Raw genomic sequence first — 23,639 nt, forward strand, 5'->3', positions numbered from 1 at the left:
GTTGGACATACAAATTTCTTACGCTTTTATGTTATTAAATAATTACTAATGTAAGCTTAAACAAGACTAGTAAAAGATTTAGGGAGTCCAGATTAATATGGATTTCTATGAATAAACAAATCCAGGTCTTGCAAAAGTTAGAATATTAGCTAACATGATTTTTTACCCTGTTAAAAACAGAGAAAACTTATTATTGTTTTCAAATCAAAATTGTCAAACCGGTAGATTCAAAGTGTATGGAATTAAATCTTTCTTTTCTTGAATTCTATTCATATGAAAGAGGATTAGCTTCCTAAGTCAATCAAAATAGAAGCTCCTTTACTTTTAAAGGGCTTTATAATTTATAAATTCTCTTGGAGGTAGGCAAAGACACACCAATCTATTTGTTTAGAAACTTGTTTAGAAATTAGATTTCTATTAGAAATTAATTTCTATTTGTTTAGAAATTAGATTTGTCAGAGTTCTCCAGAGAAACAGAGCCAATAGGATGTGGACCTATACGGAGATTTATTATATGGAACTGTTTCACACAATTATGGAAGCTGCAAGTACCAATCTGCAGTGTGGGGCAGCGGGCTGGAAACCCAGGAGAGCTGATGGTACAGACGAAGTCGGCAGACAGTCTGCTGGCAAACTCCGTCTTGCTCAGGGAGGCCACTCTTTTGGTCTATTCAGGTCTTCAACTGATCGGATGAGGCCTACCCACATTATGATGGGCAGTCCAGATTTAAATATTAATCTCATTCCAAAGCACCCTCCAAGACAACAGAAAATTAACCATTATGTACCCATACAATGAGAAAATCTTATCAAACTCTCAGGAAAGCTAGGTAATTATAGAGGGATATAGAGCTGAACTTCTACTTTATGATATGCTATTTTTCCATACTTGTTCAGTCCATCTGTAAGTTGAGCTAGGGGTTCAGCTTTCAGATTTATTGACACCTTGCTGTTGGGTCACAAAGCCTTCCCTCATATCTTGACATTGCTCATTTGTATTTGTATGTTCTTCTGTAGAACTTCCCTATTTCTTTTACTAGAGAATGGAGGAATAGTCTTGTACTTAGAACCTTTTCAATTTCTTAGGATGTCATGAAGCTAAGGACAAGCCAGAAGCAATCATTCTTATTCCATCTGCATTCCCAAGACACATGTTTAGATACATTTATACAATTGCTATACAATTAGAGTTCTTTATTTTTCAAGTCATAAAAAAAGTTTCAATTTTTTTCTTTGCCAACATTTCCCTCCCATCTGATAGCAGATGTGTCTGAGTTAGATATAACCTATGGTGTTCACAAATAACAAATTCCTGTGGCTAGTTAATCTCCAGTAATTAACGGCAACCAAAAGAAGCTGTCTGATGGGGCTTCTGAGATGCTGGTGTGAGTAGCCAAATAAATTTGAAAAGAACACAATTGGGAGATTCACACTTTCTGATTTCAGAACTTACTACAAAGCAGCAAGACAATGTGGTCCTGGCATAAAGAAAAACATACAGATCAATGAATTGAGAGTCTAGAAGCAAACCCTTGTGTTTATAGTCAATTGATTTTCAACAAAGGTAATTCAGAGGGGGAAAGAACAGGCTTTTCGACAAATGGTGCTGGGACAACTACGTATCAACATGCAAAAGAGTGTAGTTGGACTCTTCTCATATCATATACAAAAATGACCTCAAACTGGTCATAGACCGAAACATGAGGGTTAACACTATAAAATTCTTAGAAACATAGGGGTGAGTCTTCATTACCTTGGGATAGACAAAGCCTACTAAAATGTGACATTGAAAGCACAAGTGAAAAGGGAAAAAAGTAGATAAACTGAACTTTATCAAAATTAAGAACTTTTGGGCTTCCCTGGTGGTGCAGTGGTTGAGAGTCCGCCTGCCGATGCAGGGGACACGGGTTCGTGCCCCGGTCCGGGAAGATCCCACATGACGCGGAGCAGCTGGGCCCGTGAGCCATGGCTGCTGAGCCTGCGCGTCCAGAGCCTGTGCCCCGCAACGGGAGAGGCCACAACAGTGAGAGGTCCACGTACCGCAAAAAAAAAAAAAAAATTAAGAACTTTTGTGCTTCAAAGGGCATCATCAAGAAAGTGAAAAGAAAACACACAGAGTGGGAGAAAGCAAAAATCACATAGTAGGTGAAACACTGAGCCTTGGATTTTGCCTTTGGGCAAGTTGATTGCCTGAAAATTACCAAAGAGAACAGTTTGCCCCAGAGGAGCAGAAGGGAATTTCAGTTATTTCTTGCTCTAGTTCAGGTCCCTATCATCGGCAGCCTCTTAACTGGGTGCCCCATCCATCTGCCACATGGGTGCCAAAATTATCATAACAAAACACAGATGTTTGCCATCCCTCTGTTTAGCAGCCTGGATGGACTCTATATTGCCAGTAGAATTAAATCCAAATGACTTATAAAAATGGCATTCAAGGCTCTTCACAATCTAGCCCCTATGAACTCAGGCAGCTACATCTCCACCAGAACTCCAGCCCCACCTGCTCTTCCCTGGATGCCATCACCTGAGCTCCTCTTTCTATCACAGTTCCCTCTACCTGGATGCTCTCTCCTTCTCTGCAAGGAAAACCTCCGCTCAGCCTTCAAATGTTATCTCTTCCGTGAAGCCTCCCCTGATTTGCTCATCAAAGCAAGTCACTTCCTTACTTGTATTCCCAAAGCGTTTCGTACTTACTTCCATTCCATTACTTAGCACTTACCACATCGTATGGCAATCATTTGGCTGCTTTTCTCTCACCCTGAGGCCAGGGGCAGTGACTGTGTTGTCTCTGTACCCTCTAGTGCCTATCTTCTGATTTGGCTCCGAGAAGCTTCTCAATTCGTATTTGGTCAATGAATGTGTCATCCATCACAGGGACATTGATCAGTGAGCGTTTTTCAGTGTCTATACTAACACTGCAGGTGAAAAAAAAAAAAAAGAGTTTATAGTCTGGCGGAGGTTAAAAGAAGTAAATATGAATAGCATAAACTATACAGCAAGCTAAAAGCCATAAGAGAATTATGAAGCAAATATTACGGGGTCAGGTAAGGGAGAATGAATCCTAGGGAAAATTCTAAAGATTTCTACAGTTAGCCATGGGGGCCAGGTGATGGTAGGGAAGGGGCAGCCGAGGAGCTGTTTACAAATTGGACGCCAGCCAATGTTGACAATTTCAATAACTTTCAGTGTCATAGTCTATTGCTGAAATTAAAAGTCAGGGGTATTAGGGATTTTATAAAAGGGTTTCCCTCCCTGGGAACTCCCTCCACTTATACAGACAATATAACGGGAGTGCTTCCTTTGGCTGTCAAGGCGACCTTCCACTTGTTGGGGAAGGGTTGCTCTCACGGAGACTCCTGAGTCTGTCCACACTGCAACAGGGGCTTCCTTATTGTCCCCAAAACTTTCAGCTTTGGTTAGTGGCAAAGCCTGGAACTTCTGGACCACTGTCCCCACCTTGATCTGATATTTCTATGACTACACTGGCCTGAGTGGAGGAAGGAGCAAAGAAAGCTTCACTCCTACAGCTCCACCACCACTAGACTTTCGGGCTGAAACACCTCAAGCTTCTCAGCTCTGGCTGCACTGAGGAAATTTGAAAGAGCACCTATGCCCAAATCCTAGGCCCCGGAGAGTCTGAAAGAATTGATCTGGGCTTGTTAGAGTCACCTGAGAGCTTTTACATGGCACAATGCCCAGGCTCTACTTGAGACCCATTAAATTAGAACTTCTGGGGGTGGGGCCCAGGCACTGATGTACTTTAAAGCTTCCCCAGGTGAGTTTATGGCTAGCTGGGACTAAGAACCCCTGGTATAGCCCACACCTTCACCCCTAGAGGGACTAAAGATGGGCTACTTGGACTGGAATGGAGTAGGGAGAGGGCTGGGGTATGAGCTTATAGAAAAGGGGACACCTGGGTGGGATTCAGGTAGAGGGAAGCCATCCCCTGAACCTATTCACATCTGTATAAGTGTCCTTTCATTAAACTCTCCTCAATTACCTTGTTTGAGTGAGTCACCTTTTCCTGCTAGATTCGAACTGATATAGTTGCCCCCACCTTGACAAGGTTGCAAAAATCACTGAAGGTCAGTTTGCCATGCGCAGATGCTCTAAGACTACATGTGGAAAAGACCTGGATCAGGAGAGCTGTTAAGAGCCACGCATGTTGAGAGACAGCTACTCCAGCCACCCCCTCCCCTGAGCCTCTCTCACACTCTCATCTCTGCTGCTTCTGACTCTGCTCTCTCCTTGCTGCCCCCAAATCTGCAGCCCCAATGCCGGCAGAGGGCACCTGGTCAGCCTCCATCTCAGGTCCTGGCCGACCTGGTGCAGTGGCTGCCCCCCCCTCCAACCCCACCCAGAGCAGCGCCTCGAGGTCCCCTGGGCAGAGGACTACAGGCAGGGCAGTGCCATCTAGGAGGAAGCACAAGACCAAACTGTGATTGACATTCCCGGGACACAGAGCCATCACTATCCGTTAGCCTGATGGATTTCAGACATTATTTTCTTTTTTGCGGATTAATAAATTACACAAAATGCATAAAACTGGATGCAGATGAATACATTTTTACAAATGTGTACACCTGCGTAACCACCACTCAGAAGATAACAAAATTTCCAGCGCCCCAGGAGGCTCTCTTACACCCCTCCCAGTCAGCCTGCCCCCACAAGGGCAAACGCTATTTTGCCTTCTTTCACTAGAGATTAATTTTGCTTATTCTTGAACTCCACGTCAATGAAATCACACCCTATGTACTCTTCCGGGTCTGGCTTCTCTTGCTCAATATTACGTCTGTGAGATTCAGCCATGTTAGTGCATGAAGCAGGAGTGTGTGTTTTTCATTGCTGTGTGGAATTTCGTTTACAAATGTGTCACAATTTATTTATCCATCCTACTCTTAATAGACATTTGGGTTGTTAACAGATTGGGGACTATCACGCATAAAGCTGCTATGAACATTTTCCAGTGCATCGTTTGGTGAACATAAGCACTCATTTCTCTTGGGAATATACCCAGGAGTGGAACTGCTGGGTCATAGGGTAGACATAGAAGATGCTGCCAATTTTCCAAAATGACTGTACCAACTTACACTCCCACCAGCAATACCTGAAAGTTCTACTTGCGCCACTCTCTCATTAATACTTGATATTATCAGCTGTCCTAATTTTAGCCATTCTGGGAAGGGTATGGTTATACATCATTGTGGTTTTAATTCACATATTTAGTATACTATTAAAGAAACTAGTGAATTTATAAAACAGAGATATCAAGGAGTTTTTTATGTTGTTGCCACTGTCAGGGAGGAAGAAATTGTCATCTATCCTTTTAGGTTCTTCTGGATGGTCTAAGAATTAAACTGACATGTGACAGATTAACAGGAGAAAATCAAACAGAAGTTTAATAACATCTATATGTTGGGGCCCAGGGAAGCTCACCCCAAAATATGCAGCAATGACATACTGATTATTTTGAATTAAAGTTACTTAATAAACAGTCATTACAAGAGGGACACTCTGACCCTCCTTTCTGTCTCCCTGAAAGCAGGGAATAAATCTCCCATGTGAAAGGTGCACCCCTGCATCTGGAGGTAGAAGGACACCCTTATCCCCAGAGGTGGGGGAATTACAGGCCTAGAAGCCTCTGGAAACAAACCTTCTTACTTCTTTAACTTACTACCCCAAGCCCACATTCTGTTTTTTGTTTTTGTTTTTTTTTTTTTCCCTTGCGGTACGCGGGCCTCTCACTGCTGTGGCCTCTCCCGCTGCGGAGCAACAGGCTCCGGACGCGCAGGCTCAGCGGCCATGGCTCACGGGCACAGCCGCTCCGTGGCATGTGGGATCTTCCCAGACCGGGGCACGAACCTGTGTCCCCTGCATCGGCAGGTGGACTCTCAACCACTGCGCCACCAGGGAAGCCCCCACATTCTGTTTTGATTCTTCACTAATTGGACACCCAAAACCCAAGTTTCTTTGTCCTGTCAATTCCTCACAAATTTATTGTCTCTTTGTCTAAAAAGTATAAAAGCTGCCTGCTTCGGCCACTTCTTAGGTCCCATTTCCACGAGACCTCTGTGTGCACGAATTAAAATTTGTTGTTTTTTCTCCTGATAATCTGTCTTGCATCAATTTTGTTATTAGTCCAGCCACAAGAACTCAAAGAGGGGTAGAGGGGGAAATTTCCCCCTCCCCAACATACACATGGGAGAGACTCAGGAAAACTAACTCTCCAAGATGGCCAAAACCCTCGCCTTAAATACCACCTGTGGTTAAAGACAAAAGGAGATGTTGGCGGGGAGTGGTTTAGAACTTCAGAAAGGAGGAAGGCACTCCATATGAAGATGCAAAAGAAAATGTTTGGTAAATAAACGTGGGCTGGGCCACGCAGGGACAATGGGACACAGAGTGGACTCTGATCTTTATGCTTTTACAATTCAAGTAAAAAAAAATGACGGAGGCAGAGTCAAGATGGTGGTGGGGGAAGATGCCGAGTTAGCGTCTCCCCACAACTAGGGCTCCTGCCGGCCACTGGGCGGGGTCTCTGATGCCCAAGGAACCTCAGAGTGAACTGGTAGGACGTAGCGGGACTGAGAGGGGGAGGAGAAGTGGAGGCCAGACAGGATCTTCGCCCCTGAGGCCAGGGAGATCAGGAGAGGCAGGCAGGCGGGACTCTCCAGGAAGAGCGGGAGAGAAGCAGAGGGCGATTGCCTGGCCCACTCCGGCCAGGGAGCCTGCTGAGCTCCCAGGCCAGTACCCCGCCCTCCAAAGCCTCATCCAGGCCGCATGGGTCCTGGGGGCATAGGAGGGAGGCCGGGGAGATCAGGAGAGACAGGTGGGAGGAGCCATCCTGGAGGGGCGGGAGAGGCGTGGAGGGCGACTGCCCTGCCCACTTGGGCATGGGGCGCCTGCTGATCTCCCAGGCTGGTTCCCTGCCCTTCAAAACTCCCTCCAGGCCATGTGGGTCCTTGGGGACATAGGAGGGAGGCTGGGGAGATCAGGAGAGGCAGGAGGGAGGGCCCTCCCAGACCGGAGGAGAAGGAAAAGAGAGAAGGGCATTTGCCCCGCCCACTCGAGCCCAGGAAGCCTGCTGGGCTCCCAGGTGAGGTCCCCTGCCCTCTGAGACCAGGGGTCGGGGGCACGCCTGGGCCCGTTCTGTTCCTTGAGCCTAAGCCCCACCGTCTGCAACCTCCAGGGCCTTTTCCAGCCCTGTGGGTCCTGAGCATTGGCCCCATTCACCACCCAAACCTCACCCTTTCTTAGTTCCCGCCCTCCATAGCCAAGGCCTCCCCACCCCCCACCCCTTTTTTTTCTTCCTTTTTCCTCCTCCTCTTTTTTACTATTGTGGTACTGATGTACCTTCCGGTTGTTGATTCATCTATATTTTTATTTTTATATTCTTCTTAACATATCTGCTGGTTCCCTAGTCTAATTTTATTCCTTACTTTGTTATTGTTTTTTTGTTTTTTTTTGCCACCCCAGGTGGCTTGCAGGATCTTGGTTCATGAGCCCAGGGTTGGGCCAAAGCTCCTGCGGTGGGAGCTCCGAGTCCGAACCACTGGACTAACAGAGAATCTCAGACCCCAGGGAGTATTCATCGGAGTGAGGTTTCACGGAGTTCCTCCTCTCAGCTCCAAGACCAAGCTCTACCCAATAGCCTACAAACTCCAGTGTTGGAAGCCTCAGGCCAAACAACCAGTAAGACAGGAACACAATCCCACTCATAAAAAAAAAAAAGGGGGATGACAAAAAAATATGTCGCAGATGAAGGAGCACAGTAAAAACCTACAAGAACAAATAAATGAAGAGGAAATAGGCAGTCTACCTGAAAAAGAATTCAGAGTAATGATAGTAAAGATGATCCAGAATCTTGGAAATAGAATGGAGGCATGGACTGAGAAAATACAAGAAATGTTTAACAAAGATCTAGAAGAACTAAAGAATAAACAAACAGAGAAGTATCAGAAAAAATAGACTTTAACATAAAGACTGTTACAAGAGATAAGGAGGGACACTACATAATGATCAAGAGATCAATCCAAGAAGAAGATATAACAATTATGTTTATGTACCCAACATAGGAGCACCTCAATACATAAGCAAATGCTAACAACCATGAAAGGAGAAACTGACAGTAACACAATAATAGTAGGACTTTAACACCCCACTTACACCAATGGACAGATCGTCCAAACAGAAAATAAATAAGGAAACACAAGCTTTAAATGACACAAGAGACCACATAGATCTAATAGATATTCATAGAATATTCCACCCAAAAGTGGCAGAATACATTTTCTTCTCAAATGCACATGGAACATTCTCCAGGATAGATCACATCTTGGGTCACAAATCAAGCCTCAGAAAATTTAAGAAAATTGAAATCATATCAAGCATCTTTTCTGCCTACAACGCTATAAGACTGGAAATCAATTACAGGAAAAAAACTATAAAAAACACAAATGCGTGGAGGCTAAACAGTGCGCTACTAAATAACCAAGAGATCAATGAACAAATCAAAGAAGATATTAAAAAAACACATAGAAACAAATGACAATGAAAACACAACGATCCAAAACCTATGGGATGCAACAAAAGCAGTTCTAAGAGGGAAGTTTATAGCAGTACAATCCTACCTCAAGAAACAAGAAAAATCTCAAATAAACAATCTAACCCTACACTTAAAACAACTAGAGAAAGAAGAACAAAGAAAACCCAAAGTCAGTAGAAGGAAAGAAATCATCAAGATCAGAGCAGAAATAAATGAAATAGAAATGAAGAAAACAATAGCAAAGATCAATAAAACTAAAAGCTGGTTCTTTGAGAAGATAAACAAAATTGATAAACCCTTAGCCAGACTCATCAAGAAAAAAAGGGAGAGGACGGAAATCAATAAAATAGAAATGAGAAAGGAGAAGTCACAACTGACACCGCAGAAATACAAAGGATTATAAGAGACTACTACAAACAACTATATGCCAATAAAATTAACAACCACGAAGAAATGGACAAATTCTTGGAAAGGTACAATTTTCCAAGACTGAACCAGGAAGAATTAGAAAATATAAACAGACCTATCACAAGTAATGAAATTGAAATTTTAATTAAAAATCTTCCAACAGGGCTTCCCAGGTGGCTCAGTGGTTGGGAGTCCCCCTGCCAATGCAGGGGACGTGGGTTTGTGCCCCGGTCCGGGAGGATCCTGCATGCCGCGGAGCGGCTGGGCCTGTGAGCAATAAAAAGAATAAAATACCTAAGAATAAACCTGCCTAAGGAGGTGAAAGACTTGTACTCAGAAAACAATCAAAGATGACATAAACAGATGGAGACATATACCATGTTCTTGGATTGGAAGAATCAATATTGTGAAAATGATTATGCTACCCAAAACAATCTACAGATTCAATGCAATCTCTATCAAACTGTCAATAGCATTCTTCACAGAATTAGAACAAAAAATTTTACAATTTGTTTGGAAACACAAAAGACCCCAAATAGCCAAAGCAATCTTGAGAAAGAAAAACGGATTTGGAGGAATCAGGCTCTCTGACTTCAAACTATACCACAAAGCTACAGTAATCAAGACAGTAGAGTACTGGCACAAAAACAAAAATATAGATCAATGGTACAGGATAGAATGACCAGAGATAAACCCACACAAAGGCGCACCTAATTTATGACAAAGGAAGCAAGAACATATAATGGAGAAAAGACAGTCTTTTCGATAAATGGTGCTGGGAAAACTGGATAGCTACATGTAAAAGAATGAAATTAGAACACTCCCTAACATCATGCACAAAAATAAACTCCAAATGGATTAAAGACTTAAATGTAATACCAGACACTATAAAATTCTTAGAGGAAAACATAAGAAAAACACTCTTTGACATAAACCACAGCAAGATCTTTTTTTGACCCACCTCCTAGAGTAATGGAAATAAAAACAAAAATAAACAAATGGGACTTAAAAGCTTTTGCACAGCAAAGGAAACCATAAACAAGACCAAAAGATAACCTTCAGAATGGGAGAAAATATTTGCAAATGAAACAACAGACAAAGGATTAGTCTCCAAAATATACAAAGAGCTCATGGAGCTCAATATCAAAAAAACAATCCAGTTAAAAAATGGGTGGAAGACCTAAATAGACATTTCACCAAGGAAGACATACAGATGGCCAAGAGGCACATGAAAAGCTGCTCAACATCACTAATTATTAGAGAAATGCAAATCAAAACTACAATGAGTTATCACTTCACACCAGTCAGAATGGCCATTATCAAAAAATCTAGAAACAATAAATGCTGGAAAGGGTGTGGTGAAAAGGGAACCCTCCTGCACTGTTGGTGAGAATGTAAATTGATACAACCACTATGGAAAACAGTATGGAGGTTCCTTAGAAAACTACAAATAGAACTACCATATGAGCCAGCAATCTCACTACTGGTCATATACCCTGAGAGAAGCATAATTCAAAAAGAGACATGTACCACAATGTTCATTGCAGCTGTATTTATAATAGCCAGGACATGGAAGCAACCTAAGTGTCCATCAACAGATTAATGGATAAAGCAGATGTGGCACATATATACAATGGAATATTACTCAGCCAAATATGCATATGGCTGATTCGCTTTTTTGTGCTACAGGAACTAACACAGTATTGTGAAGCAATTATACTCCTATAAAGATTTATTTTTTAAAAATGAGGGGCTTCCCTGGTGGCGCAGTGGTTGAGAGTCCGCCTGCCGATGCAGGGGACACGGGTTTGTGTCCCAGTCAGGTAAGATCCCACATGCCGCGGAGCGGCTGGGCCCGTGAGCCATGGCCGCTGAGCCTGCGCGTCCGGAGCCTGTGCTCCGCAACGGGAGAGGCCACAACAGTGAGGGGCCCGCGTACCGCAAAAAAAAAAATGAGGACCAGGGGAATTAAGCACCCAAAGTCACCAAGATTTTATGAGCAGAGCCAGGCTCAGAACGTAGAACCCCCTTATTGTCGCCCAGGGCCTCTGACACAGCCTCTGATTATATGATTCTCACACAACCTCTGATGATCTTTAGTTCTGTCTGGAGGTCTCAAGGCTGAAAGGATAAAAGTCTGTCTGACCCGTGTCCGGGCTGACCCTTCATCACTTGTTGGATTCCTCAGGCAAAGCCGTGTAAATCAAAATGTTTATTTAAAAGTAAGTTATTTCAAATCAATTTTAATGCTAATTATTTTAACAGTAATTCATACTAATAGTGCATGTGGTGTGGATCATTGGAGCACCCCATAATTAGAAGGACACTCTGAAGGGTTCCAGGCAACGATTGCGAACCTTTGGGTAGGTTTCATTTTCAGAAGCAGGTGAAAACTCTCAAACTTCTCCCCAGGGAAAAAAAGCACGCATTTTCTGACAAGTCCCATCTTGCCTAATATTTCACGGGGCATATAGACTCCTTGAAGCCCAGCCCTGAACTTGATATTGTGTTCTATAGCATGTATCTCCTCCCACAGACATCCTGGACTGGACTTTTCATCTACCTTTGACAGAGATCCAGATACCAAAAACTTTATAATTTTGGACATACATCTCTTTATTTTAAACTTATTTTTATCTAATTAATAGAGATATAAAACAATGATCACGATTCTCTAAGTTTTTGGTTAGAAAAGGGAATAATAAGGAGAATTGAGTCAAGTAGTCAGTATACATGGGTCCAATGGCAGGGGGGCTTTTGCTGTCATTAGTACCAGGATGACTAAGATCTCCTATCCTAGGCAAAGAGTGAGAGGAACAAACCCAACGGATAGCACTTAAAAAAAAAAATTATTTATTTTATTTTTGGCTACGTTGGGTCTTCGTTGCTGCATGCGGGCTTTCTCTAGTTGCGGTGAGCGGGGGCCACTCCTCGTTGCGGTGCATGGGCTTCTCATTGCGGTGTCTTCTCTTATTGTGCAGCACGGGCTCTAGGGGCACGGGCTCTAGGCTCGTGGGCTTCAGTAGTTGTGGCACGCGGGCTCAGTGTTGTGGCGCATGGGCTTTGTTGCTCCGAGGCATGTGGGATCTTCCCGGACCAGGGCTCGAACCCGTTGTCCCCTGCATTGGTAGGAGGATTCCCAACCACTGTGCCACCAGGGAAGCCCCGTGGATAGCACTTTTTTTTTTTTTTTGCAGTACTTTGGCCTCTCATCATTGTGGCCTCTCCCGTTGCAGAGCACAGGCTCTGGACGCGCAGGCTCAGTGGCCATGGCTCACGGGCCTAGCCGCTCCACGGCATGTGGGATCTTCCCGGACCGGGGCACGAACCCGCGTCCCTTGCATCGGCAGGCGGACTCTCAACCACTGCGCCACCAGGGAAGCCCGGATAGCACCTTTTGATCACTTACTTTGTGCCCTGTTCTTGATGTTAGCTGCCAATCAAATGGCTCCTGATAATGACCTCGTATAACATTTGTTGTCATCTACTAAGCATTTTTTTTTTTTTTTTTTTACTAAGCATTTAAGGTGTGTGAACATCAAAGATAATTTCATTACAATAAAGTATAGTGAAAAAACATTTTAATTTAATTAGTACAGGGAAATATGCATAATCTGTTTTTCCAAGCCTGGTCAGGATGTGGTGAGCATTACGGGGTCACGGTAGCAGTTACAACTCTTGTCCCTACCTGTTAGTGCAAGGCTTCCCACTTCTTGCAAATTTCTCTCCAAATACTTCTCCATCCCTGGGAATGTTTGTCTCTCAGGGCTGGTTTTGCGGGACACAGTGTCCTACACCACTTTCTCCACCAGGTGGCAGCATTACAGTAGCAGGGACAGCCTTCAATTCACCAAGCCCTCCTCCCAGATTATGACAAAGAATTCCTTTCTCCCCTTTGCATTACCTTTAAAGAGTTCCCAAGGAGACCAAGTTTTACACCATTGTAAAGCAATTACACTCCAATAAAGATGTTAAAAAATAAAAGGAGACCAAGTTTTTTTGTTTTCTTTTTGTTTTTAGAGGATATAGCTTTCTCAGCCCCTGTCTCTCCATACAAATCAAACATTAGTCCCCTGAAAGCCAAATCTGAGTCACAGCCATAGGGCTGTATTCAGAATAGCCTTGCCCCTCTAATAGTGAAGTCTTTGCTGCTGGGTCCTTCCAGTCCCTGGGCTGGTTGAGAGCTTGGGAATAAGACAGATCTCAAATGAGTCCTACCTCTTCCCATCCCTAACTATGAGATTTTGAGCAAATTAATCTCAAAACCTCTGTGTTCTCATCTGTAAAATCGGGACAATGATGGTACCCACTTCATCATGCTGACGTGCACATTAAGTGAGACTCTATCATAGTCCCTGGCACATGGAATGCATTGATCAGTGTTAGCACTTATTATAAACATATATACCTACAAAAAAGATATAAATTATTAACAGGCGTTATTTCTGGTGGTGGGATCAGAGCGGATTTTTAATTTCTTCTTTGTTTTCCAAATTCTTTTCACTAGGCATGTATTGTTTTTATAATCAGGAAAAAAAGGCAATTAAAATACGATAGATTGTTAACTCCAGTTCCTGATGATTCCACTGAAACATTGAAATACTTTCTCCACTGCTCAATGAGCTCTGGAGGGCTGGGCCTATGTCTTATCTACTTTGGTATCTTTAACATTAAATATATCATTTGATGCCCAGTAGGTAGTCAATACTCATTTCCTGAACAAAATCTCCATGGTAATTGCTTCAGATTTTAATTTCTCAGTGTAACCGGACATCTTTTCCTTCTTCATGAATTCTTTTGTCTTACTTAGGTCCAATTTCGAATCCTTTTACGCATTTAATTGAGTCCTCTCCAAATTCTCCCCATCAAAATTCCTCTTAGACTGTTGAGTTGGTTTCAGGTGAGTTTTCAGAAAGCCTTTCACCTGAGCTCCACACAACACTTACCAGGAAGGGATATGGATGGGGTCACTGAGTTGGGATCAATCTTTTTAGTAGCTAAACAAAGACACAAGGGCTGTTTCCTTCTTGCGAGAGCACCAGAATCACAACTAACTGCTGAACAATCATCGACAGGAAGACACTGGAACTCACCAAAAAATATACCCCACATCCAAAGACAAAGGAGAAGCTGCAATGAAACGGTAGGAGGGGTCCAATCACAAGAAAATCAAGTCCCACAACCGCTGGGTGGGCGACTCGCAAACTGGAGACCAATTATACCACAGAAGTCCACCAACAGGCATGAAGGTTCTGAGCCCCATGTCAGGCTTCCCAACCTGGGGGTCCAGCAATGGGAGGAGGAATTCCTAGAGAATCAGATTTTGAAGCCTAGTGGGATTTCATTGCAGGACTTTGACAGGACTGGGGGAAACAGACATCTCACTCTTGGAGGGCACACACAAAGTAGTGTGCATATCGGGACCCAGGGGCAGGAGCAGTGACCCCATAGGAGACTGAACCAGACATACCTGCTAGTGTTGGAGGGTCTCCTGCACAGGCAGGGGGTGGCTGTGGCTCACCATGGGGACAAGGACACTGGCAGCAGAACTTCTGGGAAGAACTCACTCCTTGACGTGAGCCCACCCAGAGTCTGGCATTAGCCCCACCAAAGAGCCAGAGAGGCTCCAGTGCTGGGTCATCTCAGGCTAAACAACCAACAGGGAGGGAACCCAGCCCCAACCATCAGCAGACAAGCGGATTAAAGTGTAACTGAGCTCTGCCCACAAGAGCAACACCCACTTCTACCCACCACCAGTCCTTCCCATCAGGAAGCTTGCACAAGCCTCTTAGATAGCCTCATCCACCAGAGGGCAGACAGCAGAAGCAAGAAGAACTACAATTCTGCAGCCTGTGGAAGGAAATCCACATTCACAGAAAGACAGACAAAATGAAAAGGCAGAGGACTAGGTACCACATGAAGGAACAAGACAAAACCCCAGAAAAACAACTAAATGAAGTGGAGATAGGCCACCTTCCAGAAAAAGAATTCAGAATAATGATAGTGAAGATGATCCTCGGAAAAAGAATGGAGGCAAAGATCGAGAAGATGCAAGAAATGTTTAACAAAGACCTAGAAGAATTAAGAACAAATACATAGAAGAATTAAAGAACAAACCAACAGTGATGAACGATACAATAACTGAAATGAAAAATACACTAGAAGGAATCAATAGCAGAATAACTGAGGCAGAAGAACGGATAAGTGACCTGGAAGACAGAATGGTGGAATTCACTGTCACGGAACAGAATAAAGAAAAAAGAATGAAAAGAAATGAAGACAGCCTAAGAGACCTCTGGGACAACATTAAATGCACCAACATTCACATTACAGGGGTCCCGAAGGAGAAGAGAGAGAGAAAGGACCCGAGAAAATATTTGAAGAGATTTTAGTCAAAAACTTCCCTAACATGGGAAAGGAAATAGCCACCCAAGTCCAGGAAGCAATCTCATCTTGGGTCACAAATCAAGCCTCAGTAAATTTAAGAAAATTGAAATCATGTCAAGCAACTTTTCTGACCACAAGGCTGTGAGATTAGAAATCAATTACAGGGAAAAAAACGTAAAAAACACAAACACATGGAGGCTAAACAATACATTACTAAATAACCAGGAGATCACTGAAGAAGTCAAAGGGGAAATCAAAAAATACCTACAGACAAATGACAACGAAAACATGACGATCCAAAACCTATGGGATGCAGCAAAAGCATTTCTAGGAGGGAAGTTTATAGTAATACAATCCTATCGCAAGAACAAGAAAAATCTCAAGTAAACAATCTAACCTTACATCTAAAGGAACTAGAGAGAGAAGAACAAACAAAACCCAAAGTTAGTAGAAGGAAAGAAATCATCAAGATCAGAGCAGAAATAAATGAAATAGAGTAAAAGAAAACAATAGCAAAGATCAATAAAACTAAAAGCTGGTTCTTTGAGAAGATAAACAAAATTGATAAACCTTTAGCCAGACTCATTAAGAAAAAGAGGGAGAGGTTGGAAATCAATAAAATTAGAAATGAAAAAGGAGAAGTTACAATGGACACCACAGAAATACAAAGCATCATAAGGGACTACTACAAGCAACTCTATGCCAATAAAATGGACAACCTGGAAGAAATGCACAAATTCTTAGAAAGGTATAACCTTCCAAGAATGAACCAGGAAGAAATAGAAAATATGAACAGACCAATCACAAGTAATTAAATTGAAACTGTGATTAAAAATTTTCCAACAAACAAAAGCCCAGGACCACATGGCTTCACAGGCAAATTCTATCGAACATTTAGAGAAGAGCTAACACCCATCCTTCTCAAACTCTACCAAAAAATTGCAGAGGAAGAAACACTCCCAAACTCATTCTACTAGGCCACCATCACCCTGATACCAAAACCACACAGAGATACTATAAATAAAGAAAATTACAAACCAATATCACTGATGAATATAGATGTAAAAAATCCTCAACAAAATACTAACAAACAGAATCCAACAGCACATTGAAAGGATCATACACCATGATCGAGTGGGATTTATCCCAGGGATGCAAAGATTCTTCAATATACACAAATCAATCAATGTGATACACCATATTAACAAATTAAGGAATAGAAACCAGATGATCATCTCAATAGATGCAGAAAAAGCTTTTGACAAAATTCAACACCCATTTATGATAAAAACCCTCTAGAAAATGGGCATAGAGGGAACCTACCTCAACATAATGAAGGCCATACATATATGACAAACCCACAGTAAGCATCATGCTCAATGGTGAAAAACTGAAAGCATTTCCACTAAGATCAGGACCAAGACAAGGATGTCCACTCTTGCCACTCTTAGTCAACATAGTTTTGGAAGTCCTAGCCATGGCAATCAGAGAAGAAACAGAAGTAAAAGGAATACAAATTGGAAAAGAAGAAGTAAAACTGTAACTGTTTGTCGATGACATGATACTATACATAGAAAATCCTAAAGATGCCACCAGAAAACTACTAGAACTAATCAATGAATTTGGTAAGGTTTCAGGATACAAAATTAATGCACAAAAATCTCTGGCATTCCTATACACCAACAACGAAAATCAGAAAGAGAAATTAAGGAAACACTTCCATTTACCATTGCAACAAAAAGAATATCTAGAAATAAACCTACTTGAGGAGGTAAAAGACCTGTATGCAGAAAACTATAAGACCCTGATGAAAGAAATCAAAGCTGACACAAACAGACGGAGAGATACACCATGTTCTTGGATTGGAAGAATCAATAATGTGAAAATGACTATACTACCCAAAGCAACCTACAGATTCAATGCAATCCCTATCAAATTACCCATGGCATTTTTTACAGAACTAGAACAAAAAAATCTTAACATTTGTATGGAGACACAAAAGACCCCGAATAGCCAAATCAGTCTTGAGGGAAAAAAATGGAGCTGGAGGAATCAGACTTCTTGACTTCAGACTATACTACAAAGCTACAGTGATCAGGACAATATGGTACCAGCACAAAAACAGAAATATAGATCAATGGAACAGGATAGAAAGCCCAGAGATAAACCCACGCACATATGGTCAACTAATCTATGACAAAGGAGGCAAGGACGTACAATGGAGAAAAGACAGTGTCTTCAATAAGTGGTGCTGGGAAAACTGGACAGCTACTTGTTAAAGAATGAAATTAGAACACTTGCTAATACCATACACAAAAAGAAACTCAAAGTGGATTAGAGACCTAAATGTAAGACTGGACACTATAAAACTCTTAGAGGAAAACATAAGAAGAACACTCTTTGACATAAATCACAGCAAGATCTCTTTTGAGCTACCTCCTCGAGTAATGGAAATAAAAACAAAAATAAACAAATGGGATGTAATGAAACTTAAAAGTTTGCATAGCAAAGGAAACTATAAACAAGACGAAAAGACAGCCCTCCGAATGGGAGAAAATATTTGCAAACGAATCAACGGACAAAGGATTAATCTCCAAAATACATAAACAGCTCATGCAGCTCAATATTTAAAAAAACAAACAATCCAATCAAAAAATGGGCAGAAGACCTAAAGAGACATCTCTCCAAAGAAGACATACAGATGGCCAAGAAGCACATGAGAAGCTGCTCAACATCACAAATTATTAGAGAAATGCAAATCAAAAGTGCAATGAAGTATCACGTCACACCAGTTAGAATGGGCATCATCAGAAAATATACAAACAACAAATGCTGGAGAGGGTGTGGAGAAACGGGAGCCCTCTTGCACTGTTGGTGGGAATGTAAATTGATACAGCCACTATGGAGAACAGTATGGAGGTTCCTTAAAAACCTAAAGATAGAATTACCATATGACCCAGCAATTCCACTACTGGGCATACACCCAGAGAAAACCATAATTCGAAAAGATGCATGCACCCTAATATTCATTGCAGCACTATTTACAATAGCCAGGTCATGGAAGCAACCTAAGTGTCCATCGGCAGATGAATGGATAAAGCAGATGTGGTACAAATATACAATGGACTATTACTCAGCCATAGAATGGAATGAAATTGGGTCATTTGTAGAGACGTGGATGGATCTAGAGACTGCCGTACAGAGTGAAGTGAGTCAGAAAGAGAAAAACAAATATCATGTATTAATGCATAGATATGGAATCTAGAAAAATGGTACAGATGAACCAGTTTGCAAGGCAGAAATAGAGACAGAGACGTAGAGAACAAACGTATGGACACCAAGGGGGGAAAGTGACAGGGTGGGTGGTGGTGCTGGGATGAATTGGGAGATTGGGATTGACATGTATACACTAATATGTATAAAATAGATAACTAATAAAAACCTGCTGTATTAAAAATAAGTAAATAAAATGAAATTTTAAAAAAAGACATCAGGGCCAGGATAGCCTAGATTATGCAAAAAGATTTTAAAAGGAAATAGACTTTTCGAGAAACGTATCATATTTTAACTTGAAATCCATGGTGAAGAGGGTGGTTGACTTTTACCTATAGGGTAAAGCGTGAAGGATTGTTGATGATAAAGCTTGGCTGTTGCTCTCCTTTGGTTCCTTTGATCTTCACTTTGCATGAGTGGAACCGTCAGGATCTCTCTAGAGAGGACAGGTTCCGGCACAGTGCTGCACCAGTGTTTCTTCTAGTGAAGCAAGGGCAAAATAGATGACATCAGGCTTTGGCAGCTGATACATTTTAGTTCTTTCCACACATTGTTGATAAACCTTAGCTTCTCTCTTTCCAGGGAATTTGAATCTGATGGGGAGTCCAAAGATGATTATCACTGAGCCACCTGCAGCAGGGCCTCTGAGAGACATGGAAACTCTACAGCAGCGCCCCATCTCTTCAGAGTCTCGATATTCAATCCCTCTTTTGACCCCACGATCTACATTAGATACTTCTTCGATTAAGATGTCCAAACACTTAGACTCCTAACTGGGTCTTAAAATATTCTAAGCCAGGCTTGGGTCCAGGGCCCAGGTGGAGGTGGTGAGGGGTTTTGAGATGTGACAAGATGTGGCAATGGTGGCCCTGTCACTGACAGCTGCATCAAGATCATGTGGAAGGTGGAGGGAGAAAGGAAAGTCGGGTGCTTGCACACGTTGGTCAGGCTGGTTTCTGTCCCCAGTGACCTAAGATTTCAGTTGACATGACGCCAGAGCAGGGCTGTGTTCCCTTTGGCCCCTGCACCTGAGCCCCCGATCTTGGCAGGAATGTGAAGAAGCTCTTGCCCCCTCTGCCATGCTCTTGCATCTCACCTGGGCATGTGGCCCCCTGACAAGACAGCTCTGTCTTAAGGCAGAAATAGAGACAGAGACGTAGAGAACAAACGTATGGACACCAAGGGGGGAAAGTGACAGGGTGGGTGGTGGTGCTGGGATGAATTGGGAGATTGGGATTGACATGTATACACTAATATGTATAAAATAGATAACTAATAAAAACCTGCTGTATTAAAAATAAGTAAATAAAATGAAATTTTAAAAAAAGACATCAGGGCCAGGATAGCCTAGATTATGCAAAAAGATTTTAAAAGGAAATAGACTTTTCGAGAAACGTATCATATTTTAACTTGAAATCCATGGTGAAGAGGGTGGTTGACTTTTACCTATAGGGTAAAGCGTGAAGGATTGTTGATGATAAAGCTTGGCTGTTGCTCTCCTTTGGTTCCTTTGATCTTCACTTTGCATGAGTGGAACCGTCAGGATCTCTCTAGAGAGGACAGGTTCCGGCACAGTGCTGCACCAGTGTTTCTTCTAGTGAAGCAAGGGCAAAATAGATGACATCAGGCTTTGGCAGCTGATACATTTTAGTTCTTTCCACACATTGTTGATAAACCTTAGCTTCTCTCTTTCCAGGGAATTTGAATCTGATGGGGAGTCCAAAGATGATTATCACTGAGCCACCTGCAGCAGGGCCTCTGAGAGACATGGAAACTCTACAGCAGCGCCCCATCTCTTCAGAGTCTCGATATTCAATCCCTCTTTTGACCCCACGATCTACATTAGATACTTCTTCGATTAAGATGTCCAAACACTTAGACTCCTAACTGGGTCTTAAAATATTCTAAGCCAGGCTTGGGTCCAGGGCCCAGGTGGAGGTGGTGAGGGGTTTTGAGATGTGACAAGATGTGGCAATGGTGGCCCTGTCACTGACAGCTGCATCAAGATCATGTGGAAGGTGGAGGGAGAAAGGAAAGTCGGGTGCTTGCACACGTTGGTCAGGCTGGTTTCTGTCCCCAGTGACCTAAGATTTCAGTTGACATGACGCCAGAGCAGGGCTGTGTTCCCTTTGGCCCCTGCACCTGAGCCCCCGATCTTGGCAGGAATGTGAAGAAGCTCTTGCCCCCTCTGCCATGCTCTTGCATCTCACCTGGGCATGTGGCCCCCTGACAAGACAGCTCTGTCTTCTGCTGCCTGGAGGGTCCTCTCTGCAGATGGCTCAAACCTGGTCCTTGTGAGGCTGAAGTGCAGACACCGTCTTTCCACCCTCTGTCTCTGCCCCCAGGCACTAGGACATAAATGTCCTCTCTCAGCATTTAGGCAACAAAGGAATAAATAAGTGAAAGTCGAATCATGCAAGTCTCCTTGACAGAGGCCAAGTATCTCCGGGTTGCTAAACTTGCCCTGACACGCCTGAGCTGAGAAGTAAAGGCCAATCAAACTCACATCTAAAACCCTGGATCATAAGGAAAATTCCAGCTAACAGGGACCGTTGCCCTGACCCCTCCCCTATGATGCTTCGGCAAAGAGCTGGTCCGGGAAAAACTCTACTCGTTCAAAAATGAGTCAGCAAAAAGGAAGCTGCCAAGGATCTCTCCAAGCAGAGGAAAGGGGTAGGAAAAGCAAGTGGTAAATGCAGAATCCTCACCAGAAACACTGCCTTAGAGCAGCCAAGAGCTGTAACCCAACAACTGCCAGGCATTTAAAAAACTTAATGAAATGGTTGCCTCTAAGAAGACAGAGTACAGGGAAAAGACGGTGAGACATGTGGAGGAGAAACATGAGCTCAGGAAAAAAAAAGTGGAAAAAGAAAAGAAAATAGAAATTAGCCCAAGGAAGGAAAAACGCTGCGGAAAATGTAAGGACATAGAGGGCAGTAGTAACAAAAAGGCAGCAAAACGAAATGGAAATAAAAGGGTTTAAAAGAATCAGACAGGCGAAGTCACCTGATGTTTATTAACTGATGAAGCTCTGTGATGCACCAGGCATTATTCTAGGCACTAGTGTAGCAGAGCAAAACTTGCCCGCCCCAAAATATCTCTTTGCCATGCAGATTATTTTGAGCTGAAAACAATCGAGGCCCAAAAGACTCAGGAAGAAACTTTGATCTTCTCCTTAACTGCCTGAAAGAATTTAGATAGAGGCCCTGTTCCTGGAATAGAGCTATCACCAGGGATATCTGCAAAGAATATGGGCCAGGGGGCTTCCCTGGTGGCGCAGTGGTTGCCGGTGCAGGGGACACGGGTTCGTGCCCCAGTCCCGGAGGATCCCACATGCCGCGGAGTGGCTGGGCCCGTGAGCCATGGCCGCTGAGCCTGCGCGTCGGGAGCCTGTGCTCCGCAACGGGAGAGGCCACAACAGTGAGAGGCCCACCATCTGGTTATCAAACAGTTGCTTTTCCATCTCCATATGAATTGCCTTCCTCCCCTTTGTAGCCCCAAACCACTTCCCCCAACGTCGTCTTTTGTCTTTAGCTGAAGAGAGTACTTAAGGTGAGGCTTTCACTCATTTTGGAGAGTTACTCAGCTTTCCTGGGGCTCACCCATGTATACATGTTATTAAACTTTTGTTTGATTTTCACCTGTTAATCAGTCTCATGTCAATTTAACTCCTACACCAGCCAGAAGAACCTAAAAGGGTAGAGGAACATTTCTCCCTCCCCGACTCTGGGAATACAGCAGCTCCATAACTGACACCGGCCAGGTCCTTACGGCCCTTGAAACAAAACTGGGTCTCGTTTTCAGCTTTCTACACCATTTACGGTCGAAAATGCAAAGACCGCTGTCGAAGGATCAGGGGAATGGAAAGTGCCCACTGAACTGAGAAGGTATCTTGAGACAAAAAAATAAGGCAGGCAGCTCCATATAATCAATGGATCAGTTGATTATAGGGTAACTTACTCACAGGGTGGGATCTGGATCAGGTGGACAACAATCCAGAGCATTTACAGCTGCACTCCACACCACCGAGGGGCCACGGGGACAATTTTGTAGTTAACCTAAGATATGGGGATAGGTGCTTGGAAACAGGACATGCATTCCTAAGGCAAGATTTATGAATGGGTAATTAGTCTCATGGTGCTGGGAATAGGTCAGAAAAGGTTTTCATCATTGTTTGGGGACTAACTGAGCATAGAGGCCACCTGGTCTTAATGATTATTAAACAGTATCTATTAACTACAAAGCCCTTGGTGACACAGAAGTGATTTACTGGACAGTACAGTCCTGGGTAGGGTCAGCAGAAGGAAAGGAAACTGTAAGGTCTCAAGATGGGGTCAGTTATGCTAACAGCCATACAACCACCCAACAGAGGATCCATAGTCAAGGTATTCCATGGACCTCTCCTGCTCCCTCCCATTGACAGGCATCTGGTATGACCCAGCATTTGAATAGCCTCCTCAAAAATGAATTTTCCCAAGATTTCTAACTTTACCTTGTCATCTCCTCCATACCTTGGTCACTATTATGGGCTGAATTGTGTCCCCCCCGCTGCAGTTTATAGGATGAAGCCCTAATCTCCCCAATGTGACTGTCTTTGGAGATACGGCCTTTAGGGAGCTAATTAAGGTTAAATGAGGTCATTAGAGTGGGGCCCTGATCCAATACGACTGGTGTCCTTATAAGAAGAGGAAGAGACACAGGAATGGGTGCACACACAGAAGAGGCCAGGTGAGGACACATTGAGAAGGAAGCCAGCTACAGGCCGGGAAGAGGCTCTTAGCTGAAACCGAATTTGTGGCACCTTGATCGTGGACTCCTAGCCTGCAGAACTGTGAGAAAGTAAATGTCTGTGGTTTAAGCCACCCAGCCTGTGGTATTTTATTACTACAGCTCAAGCAATCTATGTAATACAGTCACTGAATTAGATAGATTACAATCTATCTAATACATATGCCCAGAGAGGGATCATCTCCTCTTTTTGCTTCCTGGGTAATGATCAGAACAAAAGTGGTGGTGAGCCATATAA

At 43.1% G+C, this 23,639-nt stretch overlaps 1 long non-coding RNA gene across 1 annotated transcript in view; it reads right to left on the reverse strand.

The window, feature by feature from the left end:
* Positions 1 to 23,639, reverse strand: part of LOC112406254 (uncharacterized) — a 57,513-nt gene that overhangs the window by 15,371 nt on the left and 18,503 nt on the right. The window contains exon 2 of the long non-coding RNA XR_003004518.1: positions 2,720 to 2,915. This is a non-coding gene — a long non-coding RNA (uncharacterized LOC112406254). The remainder of the gene's footprint in view (positions 1 to 2,719; positions 2,916 to 23,639) is intronic.

This window comes from Neophocaena asiaeorientalis, unplaced genomic scaffold (genome assembly GCF_003031525.2).
Source record: "Neophocaena asiaeorientalis asiaeorientalis breed wild unplaced genomic scaffold, Neophocaena_asiaeorientalis_V1.1 scaffold36, whole genome shotgun sequence".
In the NCBI taxonomy this organism is placed as follows: Eukaryota; Metazoa; Chordata; class Mammalia; order Artiodactyla; family Phocoenidae; genus Neophocaena; species Neophocaena asiaeorientalis.